The sequence below is a fragment of the Saimiri boliviensis genome, chromosome X (assembly GCF_048565385.1).
Source record: "Saimiri boliviensis isolate mSaiBol1 chromosome X, mSaiBol1.pri, whole genome shotgun sequence".
Classification (NCBI taxonomy): domain Eukaryota; kingdom Metazoa; phylum Chordata; class Mammalia; order Primates; family Cebidae; genus Saimiri; species Saimiri boliviensis.
The window spans coordinates 42,672,604-42,686,672 of NC_133470.1; the positions used below are offsets into that span (position 1 = coordinate 42,672,604).

General features: G+C 40.3%; 1 pseudogene; it reads right to left on the minus strand.

Annotated features, from left to right (window-relative positions):
- Nucleotides 1-3,220: 3,220 nt before the first annotated feature.
- On the minus strand, nucleotides 3,221-4,592 carry LOC101034482 (cytosolic acyl coenzyme A thioester hydrolase pseudogene; annotated as a pseudogene).
- Nucleotides 4,593-14,069: the final 9,477 nt, after the last annotated feature.

The window sequence follows — 14,069 nt, forward strand, 5'->3', positions numbered from 1 at the left end:
ACAGATTTCTGAGTCCTAAAGACACAATTCTATTACCCATTCATAAAACATCTTGCTTTTATTATATCACCTGATATTTAAGCTCATCTAATACATTTTATGTCCAGGAACTCTGTTCCTTCTAATGGGAAATTAGAGACCACAATGTGGGCTCTAGGAGTGCTTATTACTTCTGGTTCATTTTTGTTTCTAGATCTTTTTAGTGAACAAAGCTAACCAAAATGTCTTTTGTTTGTTTGTTTGTTCTCATTTTTGTTGTGTTTTGAGATGGAGTCTTGCTCTGTCACCAGCCTGGAGTGCAGTGGCACAATCTCAACTCACTGCAACTTCCACCTCCCAGGTTCAAGCGATTCTCCTGCCTCAGCCTCCCAAGTAGCTGGAATTACAGGTACCCACCACCTCACCCAGCTAATTGTTGCGTTTTTGGTAGAGACAGGGTTTCACCATGTTGGCCAGGATGGTCTCGATCTCCTGATGCTGTGATCTGCCTGCCTCAGCCTCCCAAATAGGTCTTTTTAAAAGAAAATGCATCATGAGTTCATACTGATACTTCCAATTCTAAATAAGTGTTACCAATTTTACCTAACCTCATTGAATTTGCATCTTTATTTTCTTTCTCCCAAGTCAAAAATCCTTACGACACCAAAAAAATTACTCATTTGCTTTATTCAACAATAAACATACAACAGTCACAGTGTAATTGTTATCAACACTACCACTAACAATGTAATTACTTAGTTTTAGATCTGTTTCTCAGGACTGCTTTTCGTTGTTGTTTTGTCCGTAGGTTTTGTCCCCATTGACGATGTATAGTCAAATTTCTGTGTTTTAAAGTCAATGGATATAAGTTTTCTCTATGTGGTTATGGCACCAACTGTATACATATAAGTTCATTTATGTCTGAATTTCAATTTTAGGAGTTGCTTTATATAAGTTTAATTTTGCCTTATAAATGCATGAAATATTTACATCGTTTCAAAGTCAAATACACAAAATGAGGTATATTCATTGAAATCTAGCTTCTATTTCTGTCTCTTTGATGCTACTTCCTCTCCCCATAAGTAACCATTCTTTAATGTTATGGTTTATAATTTCATTTACAATGACATATGGGCATAATTATACATGCATTTATAATTTATATTTCCCCTTTCCTAGTTAAAAATGGCATCAGTACTGTTTTCTCCTTTTTGATTTTCTTCCCTAAACAACATACCCTAAGATTACTTCATAGTATTACTCAGAGGTATTTTTTATCTGTTTTCGTACCTGCATAGCACTTCACTTTTCAGTACCACAATTTATTTCACCAGTTCCCTATTGATAGACATTTAGATCTGTTTCCTGCTTTCCTATCATTATAAATAATGTTTCAATGAATGACTATGTGTATATATTTATACACACATATATATCTCTCTTTTTGCATTTTTGGCAATGTATCTTTGAATTAGATACTTAGAAGTGAGATTGCTGGATCATAGGATAATTTAGTATGTAATTTTGCAGGATTTTGCCAAATTTCTTTTTATAGGGACTTTGCATTTTCCGCTCCCACCAGCAATGTTGCCTCGTAGCCTCAGCCAATCTGGTAAGTGTGAAATGGTCTTTCTGCACAGTTTGCATTTCATTCATCTTGAGTTAACCATCATAAGGTTAAGGTCCATTTGCATTTTTTTCTGTGAACTGTCTGCTCATATCTCTATCCAAGTTTTCTCCAGTACTGATGGTCTTTTTCCTGCCTATTTTAAGAAGTCCTATATTCTTTCCCAGTTTATTATTTCTCTTTTTACTTTATTCATTTTTTAAAGGTAATCAAATATATCCGTCTTTTTTCCCTTATTACTTCTCGATTTTAAAACATAGTAAGGAAAGTTTTCCCAACTCTCAGCTTATAGAAGAATTCACCCATGTTTTCCTCTGGTACTTATATGCTTATTTTCTGTATTTGAATCTCTGATCCATTTAAAATTTATCTAGTATATGGTGTGAGGAATTTTATCTTTTTCAATACGCTTATATAGTTATCCCATACCAACTAAATAAAAGTTCAACTCCCCCTACTGACTTGAAATGTTACTTTTAGTGTATAATTAACTTTCGCATAAAATAGGGTCTGTTTTCTATTCATTTTGTTTTTGGTTTTGTTTTGAGACAGAGTCTCATTCTGTCGCCCAGGCTGGAGTGCAATGGTGTGATTTCAGCTCACTGCAACCTCCACCTCTTAGGTTCAAGCAATTCTCCTGCCTCAGCCTCCTGAGTAGCTGGGACTACAAGCACCCACCACCATGCCTGGCTAATTTTGGTATTTTTAATAAAAACAAGGCTTCGCCATGCTGGCCAAACTGGTCTCAAACTCCTGACCTCAGGTGATCCGCCCGCCTTGGCCTCCCAAAGTGCTGGCATTAGAAGTATGAGTCACTGTGCCTGGCCCGGATTTTCTTCTCTTTCTCATCGCTGTGTGTATGAACCAGTATCAAAATGTTGTAATTTTAAAAGACATGTAGTACGTTTTAATGTCTGGTATTGTTAGACCCTTCACCATTACTTTTCATTTTCAGAGTTTCTTGGTTATTTTCACTTATTTGTGATTCTAAATGAGCTTATAATCAACTTGTTAAGCTCCAGAAAAATACCTGTTAAGGTTTATAAATAAACTTAAGGAGATCTGATACCTTGTTATGTTGATTCTTTAATGCAAGAATATGCTAAGTCTATTTTGGTCTTTTGAAGTGTTGTAGAGTTTCGCTCATATCTATTTTGAATATTTCTTGTTAAGTTTATTTCTAGATATTTTGTTTTATTTTTTTCTGTGGCAAAAAACTCGTATCTCCCATTCGACGGCCTAACTGGTGTTTGCTTAAATGAAGAATCTCTTAGTCTTTTTTTTCTCTTAAATTTCTCTATCCTTTCCCACCAAACATAACTGATGTTTAGCTGTGTAAAAATGATAAATTGAGATTTTTTTTCCCTCTGAAAATGTTACTCCTTTCTCTTTGTCATTAAGTGCTACTGGTGACATCTTCTCTTAAATTGTTATTAATATGTCTATAATATCTTTTGTAATGATTACTATAATCTCTTCATCTCTGAAATTCTACAACTTTACTATGAAATTCCTAGCTATGTATTTGTTTTAATTTATTATGTTAAGTGCTAAGAGTCCTTTTTATTCTACATGTTCAAGCTTTTGCTCTTTTTAATTTAATTATTATTATTATTATTTTTCCAGCCAAGCAGCAGCTTTATTAGTGGCGCTGGGTTCTCCCCATACCTTACAGTGTGCTTGGAAGCATTCCCGAGGGTTTCCATGGAATGCCTCCCGGCGCTCAGGACAACACTGTAGCATCAACACTGGGATGATATAAATAAAGCTTTGGTGTGTAGGTTTGCAGGAGAGAGTATAGGTTAACACTGTGATACGAAAACTTCAGACAACACCAGCTCTCAATGTGAATTGGGGTTCTGGCCCAGGGGGTAACTTCTAAGTGACTGGACACTGGGTCTGTTGCCATGGCTACTCGGGGCCCCGGCAGGGGGAGGAGGGTGTCTAGGGCTGGGGCTCCGCGTGGCCCTGTCGCTTCGCCTTCATCTGCAGGTACCGCCCTTTGCCTTCCTCAAAGCGCTTCTTCTCGTCCTCGGTCTCGGGCACAAGCTGGGGCACGGGCGGCGACCTGCCCTCCTGGCTCAGTGACACGTAGGTGAAGAAGGCACTGGCAGCCTGGTAGCGCTTCTTAGAGCTGTCCACAACAGGGTCGGCGTCCACCAAGACCTTGATCTCCATGGACTTACCGCTCGTGAAGGTCATTCATCCCGAGATGGTGATGACGACGCCTTTTCTGATCTTGTCGTGAAAATTAATGGCGTCCACAGAAGCTGTGACGATGTTGGTCTTGCAGTGGCGTGCAGCCACAATCCCAGCGACCTCGTCCATGAGCTTCATGGTCACGCCTCCATGCACAAAGCCGTGTAGGGTACAGTCTGAAGGCCCCACCAGGTGAATCAAGCTGGACTGGCTGTAGCTGACAGTGTTTGGCTCTGGGTTGAGGACTGGCTGGACGATGTCCCCGTTCCTCCACTTGGTCTCCATGAGCTCCAGCTTCTGGGCTTCGTATCGCTTCCGGCCCTCCTCCTCCTGCTCCTGCCGGGAATACACAGCAGGAGGCTCCTCGAGGACCTTATCCACATTCTTCAGCGACAGGGGCACATACCAGAGGGTGGCCTTATTGGTCAGCTTTTTGGCACCTGTGAGGATGTTTTCAGACAACACGTTGACCTGCACCTCCACCGAGTGCTTAGAGGTATAGGTAATCTCTGCGCTGACGTGGGCCACCTCCCCGATGCACATGGGTGACAGGAAGTCGGTGCGCTCAACCCGAGCCAGTGCAGCCACACAGAGCTCCCCGTTCTGGCTGTTGCAATGCCGGGTACTGAGAATGGCACCCGCCTCCTCGATCATCTTCAGGATGGTCCCCCCGTGGACATTGCTGGCCACATTGGCGTCATCTGGCCGCATGCCTGCAGATCTGGATGGCGGATGGCGTCTCAATGTCTGGGCCCGACATGCTGGCGGCTGCGGCCGCGGGTGGCTGCAGGAGGGTGCCTAATTACTATTATTTTTTAAAATTTCAACTTTTATTTAGATTCCAGAGGTACATATACAGGTTTGTTACATGAGTATATTGCATGATGTTGAGGTTTGGGGTACAAATGATCCCGTAACCCAGGTAGTAAGCATAGTACCCAATAGGCAGCTTTTCAACCCTTGCTCCCCACCCCCACTCTAGTAGTCTCCCATGTCTATTGCTCTCATTCTTATGTCCATGTGTAACCAGTGTTTAGCTCGTACTTACAAGTGTGAATATGCAGTAATTGGTTTTCTTTCTACGTTGATTAGCTTAAGATACTGGCTTCCAGTTGCACTCATATTGCTGCAAAAAACATGATTTTGTTCTTTTCATGGCTGTATAGTATTCCATGGTGTATATGTACAACATTTTCTTTATCTGGTCCACTACTGATGACCTAGATTGATGCCATGTCTTTGCTATTGTGAGTAATGCTGCAATGAACATAGAAGTGCATGTGTCTTTTTGATACAATGATTTATTTTCCTTCGGGTATATATCCAATAATGCAGTTGTTGGGTTGAACGTTGAATGGTAGTCCTATTTTTAGTTGTTTGAGGACTCTCCAAATTGCTTTCCACAGTGGCTGAACTGATTTACATTGCCATCAATAGTATGTAAGTATTCCCTTTTCTCTGCAGCTTCACCAACATGCTGTTTTCTGCCTTGTAAATTATATCCATTCTAACTGGTATGAGATGGTATCTCATTGTGATTTTGATTTACATTCCTCTGATAATTAATGACATGAAGAATTTTTTAATATGTTTGTTGACTGCTTAGCAAGAATGCCCATTCTCACCACACCTATTCAACATAGTTCTAGAAGTTCTTGCCAGGGCAATCAGGCAGGAGAAAGAAATGAAAGGCATGTGAACAGGAAAAGAAGAAGTCAAGATCTCTCTCTTCACTGATGATATGACTCTATACCTAGAAAACCCTAAAGATACCACCAAAAGGTTGCTAGAACTGATAAGCGACTTCAATAAAATTTCAGGATACAAAATCAATTTACCAAAATCAGTAGCATCTCTATACACCAATAAAGTTCATGCTGAGAGCCAAATCAAGAACACAATCCTGTCTAAAACAGCCACAAAATAATAAAATACCATAGAAATACATTAAACCAAGGAGGTGAAAGAGCTCTGCGAGAAGAACTACAAAACACTGCTGAAAGAAATCAGATGACAAACAAATGGAAAAATATTTCATGCTCATGGAATGGTAGGGTCAATAACCTTAAAATGGCCATACTACCTAGAGCGACCTATGGGTTCAACACTATTCCTATCAAACTACCAACATTATTTTAGAAAAAAACTATTCTATCATTCATATGGAACCAAAAAGAACCCTAATAGCCAAAGCAATCTTATTTTATTATTTCTTTAAGAGACAAGATATCATTTTGTTACCCAGGCTGGAGTACTATGGTGCAATCATAGCCCCATGGGCCTCAAACTCCTGACCTCGAGCAATTCTTCTGCCCCAAGCTCCTGAGTAGCTGGAACTATAAGCATGCACCATCACACCCAGGTTATTTATTTATTTATTCATTTATTTATTTATTTTAGAGATGGGGGTCTCTCTATATTCTCCAGGCTGTTCTCAAACTCCTGGCCTCAAGAGATACTCCTGCCTCAGCTTCCCAAGTAGCTGGAATTATAGGCATGAGCCACCAGGCCCAGCAAAATTAGGCTTAACTTAATTAAAAGAAAATTCTCACTTATTATATCTTCAAATTACTGTATCTTGCCATTCCCTCTGTTGTCACCCCCTTAAAACCCTTTTCTACAAATGTGGAAGCATCTCAGTCTTCTCTTTGATATTTCTCTCTATTTTTATTTCCCTCTTCCATCCTTCATTCCTCAGGACTATTTCATAATTCACTAATTTGCTCTGTTGGTCTAGTCTTTATTACATTTTAATTTTTCTGACAAGAGATCAAATTTCCAACATTCTAATGGGTTTGTTTTCAAATATATCATTTTTTGAGACATAGTCATACTCTGTCACTTAGGCTGAAGTGCAGTGGTGTGACAATGGCTCACTGCAACCTCCACCTCCCAGGCTCAAACAATCCTCCAATCTCAGCCTGCTGAGTAGCTGGGACTACAGGTGCATGCTACTATGCCCAGCTAATTTTTGTCAGATATACCAGTTCTTTGAAAATATCTCTCTGTTTTTATTTCTTTACTCTTTTAGTCAAAGTTATGCTTTCACTTATGTCTTTGAACATTTTCAATATACTGATTTTCAAAATTCTTAATCAGACTATTACATAAAAATAATTTTTTTGTGCAGTAAATTTCTGTTTCAATTGTTTGCTTTATGGATTTTTTTCATAGTCTTAGATTTATTCTTGCATTTTGGAATTTTTGTTTGTAACCTCAGTTTTCTTTCTTTGTTTTACTCCCATTTGTGCTCTCCCCTTTTTTGGGGCAGTTTTGTAGTTGCTTATTCTTGTTCCTCTGTATTTTCCATTCAAATCTAGGTCTAATAAAAACTTTTGGGGGGCTTTGTCTCGTAGTGATCTTGAGGACCTGATAGATCCAGTAAAAGCCAGCAGGCGGCTTAGTTCAACCCCAGGTTTCAACATTGTATGTCTGTTCATTTACCTTCCTGGAATTGCAGCTTCATTCTCGTTCTAGGTTCTTCACTCTAGTTCTCCCGGCCAACATACAATTGGGGTAATTTCTTTAGGTCCCTTTCAGAGGGGATGAGTTGGGATCTGGTTCCCTTTAACCATGGCTTTACACTGGAAATCTGCCTGTTTTCCGTGTCTTGTATAAATCACTCTAGTTTCCACGGCCATACAGGAGCTAAATTTCTGGCTACAATTGCTTATTCTTGGGTTTTGAGTTCAGCAAGCCTCAGCCCATCTCTGGTTCACAAATATATGTATCTTGTATTTGATCTCAACTACATCTTTCTTAAATTTACTTTTTATATCTTATGCATCATTACTATGTGTTTAGATCAGCAAGGATTTTCAAAGCAAGGAATCACTAAGGAATGTTAATTGGAGGTCTGTGTGATTGTAATTCTTTTCATCATTTACCCGGGATTTAACAGGTCACATGCCTGTATCAAAACTTCAAGGGAGACTAAAAAGTATCTGGAATTTTCGGTTCCTACAGAGAGAGATAGCTCTGCCTCCCACCAAAATTCACAATTTGTTGATCTACCAGACTTAGAAAGGGGATTCAGATTTAGGGTTGCCAAACAAAATAACAATCTACTACATCATATACCCTGGAAACCTATGAAGAGATATCCTCTATTTGAGCATTACATATATTTCCTCCTTTGGTACTAAACCGTATAAATACTGAAGCATCGACCAGATAAAGTTTAATCTCCATGCAATGCAGAGCTGCAGGCCCTACAGATCAACAAGACCACATGAAGCAGAGCTTTTTTGTTAAAAGACTGACTGAAATTCACAATGGCCTGATTTTATACTTTATAATAGCTTTTAATCTGCATTGGTTGGAACTCTAGAGGCCCATCTGTTCTAACAGAAGACTTTGTCAACTTTATATTTTTATGGCACTACTGTAATTGCAGGTTTTTGTGATATTTGTAGAGTTTGAGCTGAAAATAATGAGAAAAAAATAATCTATAAAAAGGTTTGGGACGCCATCACTTTTTAGCAGTTACCATGCGATCACAGATGCCAGGGACATTTAATGATTTAATTATATTGAACTTGAGGCTCTCTTTCCAGTTTCAAAATTTGTAGACATTGGTATCATAGATTATGGGGAAAAGAAAAAAGAATAGGGTTTACAGATTCTCTTTCCCCTACTAAGAAAATATTTCCTTTGCCTTATGCCTGCTGGAAAAGATTACCACTCCCTTGGGTCCTATGAGAATCGCTTGTTACAACTTTTTAAAGAAGAAAATATAAGACAAGTCTTTACTTGAACCTTTGTCAATGACTCTTTGCCTTTTCTTCATATGCGAAATGTGAGTGAATATATGGGCCTCTATTCTTCCCCAAGATCTCTACCTACCTCTGTAATGTCAAAGCCTGCAGGTTCTCTGGCAAGATTTTGGAGTTAAAATTCCAACATGATATTTGTTTGCTTCTCTACTGATTCTTATTAATAATGAGGGCAACGTCTGACTCCATATAGGAACACTGCGATCATTTTAGCATATTTTTTTTTAAGAGACAGGGTCTCACTCTGTCACCCAGGCTGGAGTGCAGTGGAATGATCTCAGCTCACTGCAGCCTTGAAATCTTGGACTCAAGCAATTCTCCTACCTCAGCCTCCCAAATAGCTAAGATTCAGGTATATGCCTCCACATTGGGCCATTTATGTTTTATTTTTTATTTTTTGTAGAGATGGGGTCTCACTCTGTTGCCCAGGCTGATCTTGAACTCCTGGGCTCAAGCCATCCTCCTGCCTCAGCCTCCCAATGTGTTGGGATTACAAACATGAGCCACTACATCCATCCCATTTTACCACATTTGATGTTAGAAGATAACTCTACTGTAACAATTGTCTATAGTTTCTGCCTTAGGCCTGATTACTATTTCAGCATATTCTTTGGGGATCCTCTTCATCTTCTTGAGTCCATTTTAGAGGTGCCTTAGAACATTATCATAAATTCTCTGTGTGTTCACCAGATGTGAGATTTTATTGATTGACTGGAATTTGGTGACAGTGTACCTCTTTCTCTGAATATTTGCCCCTTTCTTATGATCTAACTTAGACATATTTTTACCACCTCAAGTTGGATATTGGTCGAGACTAAGTTCTCCTTACCCTGAATACAACTGGTAACACTTTGACTAGAAGAACTAAGGGTGGAGTGAGAGGCAAACAGGCCTGGGGGTCAAGCTTGGGAGAGAAGTAAGAAATGTATGTTTTCCAGCCAAGAAACCATGCACCTATTTACCAGTCTATCTCCTTAAAGAATAGGTCCTTGAATTAGCTGCTAGCCCACACGTGACCTTCTCCACGGTACCTGACGTGCTGTGGATAGTCAGAATGGGTTGTACTCACCTTCTCTTTCATATGATTTAAGTGCTAAATTCAAGGTTTAGTGAAAATATAATGAAGCCCAGTGAGCCTGTATTAAACCATTTATTGTGGTTAGTCAAGTGATAAAAATTGTACTGAAAGTATATAGTTGGAGAGAAACACTCAGATTTTTCAAGAAAAGGAAACACATATTTCAGAAATTTTCTAAATAGCTGTACATTTATAATGGAATAAATAAAATTATTTATTTAATTAAATCCCCATGTCTTTATGGATGTATTCCTTTTGAAAATCATATGAATGGAAATAAGTGCCATTTTTCTAAGAAAGGTGTGTTGTCATCTGGCATCAGCAAAATCAAAGAGAGCATTATGATACCACTAAAAATCTTGTTCCTTTTCTTGTAGTCTTTGAAGCTGTGATTACTGCAAGTTTACTTCAGATTTACATCCAAGCGAATAATCTTTCCACGTGTCTGTTGACCCAGTGGTCTCAGAATCAAATTAAGCTTTTTAGGTAGAGGAGGAAAGGACTAGATTTGCATGGCGAGATTAACTCCTTTTCCAGGAGTAGGCCCGGGTCACACTATAATAAAAACAAGTGCTAAAAACAAATGAAGAAAATCGGCTAGATCCCAAATCAAAAGTTAATATTAATGCAAAAGCAGGGAACAGACAAAGATACAATTGCAAAGTAATTGTCAACACAACAGAGAATGAAAACAAGTGGTCACCACTTGCATCACACACGCATGTCACACTGCTGCTACCTGTCACAAACCAGAGATAAGCTCGTGGAAGAATTGATACTTTGTCTGAATCAAACCAGGGGTGGAGGTGGGGTGAAAGTCTAGAGAAGGCTGGATGAATAGCTATTCTTTAAGGAACGCATAGAAGGGTGGAGGAGAAGGTGATAGATGAGGAGGAGTGAAACTAGGAATAAAATGTTATATCAAATTATAACAACTCCCTCCTGCAATTCCTTTATAGTCACATCTCCTCCCCCCTACACCCCCAACTCCTGGCAACCACTGATGAATTATCCATCTTTATAGGTTTCTCTATTTCAGAATAACATACAAATAGAATCACACAGTATGTAGCCTTTGGATCTGGCTGCTTTGACTCAGTATAGTTCCTTGGAGATTCATTCAATTCGTTCCATATACCAATAGTTTGTTCCTTTCTATTGATGAGTAGTATTCCAGGTAGTATGTGACTGTACCACTGTTTGTTTAACCATGGATTTCTTTTAAGGACAGCTGGGTTGTTTCCAGTGTCTGTCTATTACAAATAAATCTGCTATTTGTGCATAAGATTTTTTGTGAGCATACGTTTTCATTTTTCTTGATAAATGGTCAAGAGTGCAATTGCTGGGTAGAATGATAAGAGTATGTTTAGTTTGATAAGAAACTGTCAGAGTGCTATCCCAACAGCAATGTATCAAAGATCCAGTTGCCCCAGATCCTCGTCACCATTGGGTATTAAAAATATGTTTATTTTAGCCATTCTAATTGGTATATAATGGTATCTTATGGTGATTTTAATTTGTCAGATACTTTATATGATTATCAATTCATAACATTATGTGACTTTTCCTTCCTCAATCTGTTAATATAATGGATAAGGGGGAGGAATCCATGGATTAAGGGGAGGACCAACTTCTTTACAACTAGATTTTATTTTTTAGAGCAGTTTTAAGTTCACAGCAAAATCGAGCAGGAAGTGCAGAGTTCCCACACACTCCCTCACCTCCACGCCTGCACACCTCCCCGACTCTCAACATCCCCAACCATCTCCCCAATTGATGAACCTACGTTGATACATCATTACCACCCAAAGTCCATAGTTTGCATGAGGGTTCACTCTTGGTTTTGTATATGCCATATATTTTGACAAATGGATAATGAAATGTATCCACCATTATTATATAGTATAATATAGGTGTAGTACAGTATAGTATAGCATAGCATAGCATTGTATATACAGAATAGTTTCATTGCCCTAAACATCCTCTGTGTTTTGCCTATTTATTGCTCCCTTTCCCCAAACCCTGGCAACCACTGATCTTTTTACTGCCTCTATATAGTTTTGCCTTTTCCAGAATGTCATGTAGTTAAAATCATACAGTATATAGCAGACACCTCACCAAAGAAGGTATGCATCTGGCAAGGGAATCACATAAAAAGGTGCTCAACATCATATGTCACTAGAAAATTCCAAATTAAGACAGCAATGACATACCACTATATGCCTATTGAAATAGTGAAAACCCCAAACGCTGACAACACTAAGTGCTGGTGAGGATGTGGAGCAACAGGAACTCTCATTCATTGCTGGTGGGCATGCAAAGTGGTGCAGCCAATATAACAGTTTCTTAGAAAACTAAACCTACCCTTACCAAACAATGCAACAATCTTCCTTCTAGGTAGTTACCTAAATGAGTTAAAAATGTGGGTCACACAAAAACCTGTTCATGAATGTTCATAGCATCTGTATTCAGAATTGCCAGAACTTGGAAGCAACCAAGATATTCTTCAATAGATAAGTGGATAAACAAATTTTGTTTAGCGTTAAAAGCAAATGAGCTATCAAGGCATGAAAAGACATGGAACCTCAAATGCACACTACTAAGTGAAAGAAGCCAATCTGAAAAGGCTACATACTCTGTCATTCCAACTGTATAACATCTGAAAATGGCAAAACTCTGGAGACTGAAAAGATGAGTGGTTGCTACTGGCTTGGGGGATGGGGAAGGGATGAGCATGTGCAGCGCAGGGGATATTTAGGGCAGTGAAACTGTTACGTATGCAAAATTGAACAGCCCCTTTGGAATATGGTTTGGAAGTTTATTACAAAGCTAAATAGTCTCAGCAACAATTGTGCTCCTGGCCATTTACCCAAATGAGCTGAAAGCTAATGCCCATATAAAAACCTGTACATTAATGTTTACAGCATCTTTATTCATAGTCATCAAACTTAGAAGCAACCAGTGGCTGGCAAGAAGGCTGAATAGGAACAGCTCTGGTCTGCAGCTCCCAGAGATATCAATACAGAAGGTGAGTGATTTCTGCATTTCTAACTGAGGTACCCAGCTCATCTCACTGGGACTGGTTAGAGAGTGAGTGCAGCCCATGGAGGGCGAACTGAAGCAAGGTGGGGTGTTGCCTCACCAAGAAGTGCAAGGGATCAAGGAACTCCCTCCCCTAGTCAAGGGAAGCCATGAGTGACTGTGCTGTAAGGAACGGTGCACTTGGGCCCAGATACTACACTTTTCTCATGGTCTTTGCAACCTGCAGACCAGGAGATTCCCTCCAGAGTCTACACCACCAAGACCCTGGGTTTCAAGCACAAAACTGGGCAGCCATTTGGGCAGATATGGAGCTAGCTGCAGGAGTTTTTTTTTTCATACCCCAGTGGCACCTGGAATGCCAGTGAGACAGAATTGTTCACTCCCCTGGAAGGGGGGCTGAAGCCAGGGAGCCAAGTGGTCTGGCTCAGCAGATCCCACCCCCCCAGAAAGCACAGCAAGCCAAGATCTACTAGCTTGAAATTCTTGCTGCTAGCACAGCAGTCTTAAATTGACCTGGGATGCTCGAGTTTGGTGGGGGGAGGGGTGTCTGCCATTACTGAGGCTTCAGTAGGCAGTTTTTCCCTCACAGTGTAAAGAAAGCCATCAGGAAGTTCAAACTGGGTGGAGCCCACCACAGCTCTGCAAAGCCACTGTAGCCAGATAGCCTCTCTAGATTCCTCCTCTCTGGACAGGGCATCTTTGAAAAAGAGGCAGCAGGAGAGAGATCCAAGATGGCCAACTAGCAGCACCTCAGGACTGCAGCTCCCAGTGAAAGCACAGGGAGTGAGTGGATGCCAGACTTCCAGATGAATTTTTGTTGCCCACGGACCTGAAGATTCCCAGGGAAGGAGCCCCACGGGTCACCAGCGTGACTCTTTTGGTTCGTGCGGCTATTTGCCAGCACCCCGGCATGGCAGTTCTCAGTGTGGAGTATGTGGGACTGGGTGCCCTTTTGGTTGGGATTTTGGAGCTCCAGGAAGGCAGAGTCACCCATTCAGCTGATTGAAACGGGGACTGAAGCGGGGAGCCAGACCAGGGGATTTCCGGGCAGAAAAGCACCATGAATCTCAGTGCCGCTGTTTCAGCCAATGCAGTCCACACAGGAAATTGTATAGATCCCAGCACCTTTTCAGTGGGCAACTGGGGCACCTGGGAAAAAAATCGACTGTTCAATTAGGAAAAGAAAAAAAGGGGGCTCCGAGGCGGGGAGCCAGGTGATCGGGCTCGGCTGGTCCCACTCCCACAAAAAAACAGCAATTGGAAACACTGACAGTTGAGAGTTTCACAGCAAGCACAGCTGAACCCAAGAAGGTCCAGCTCCGTGGAGGAGGGGTGTCCGCCGAAGGAAGACAAAGAAACAGAAATAACA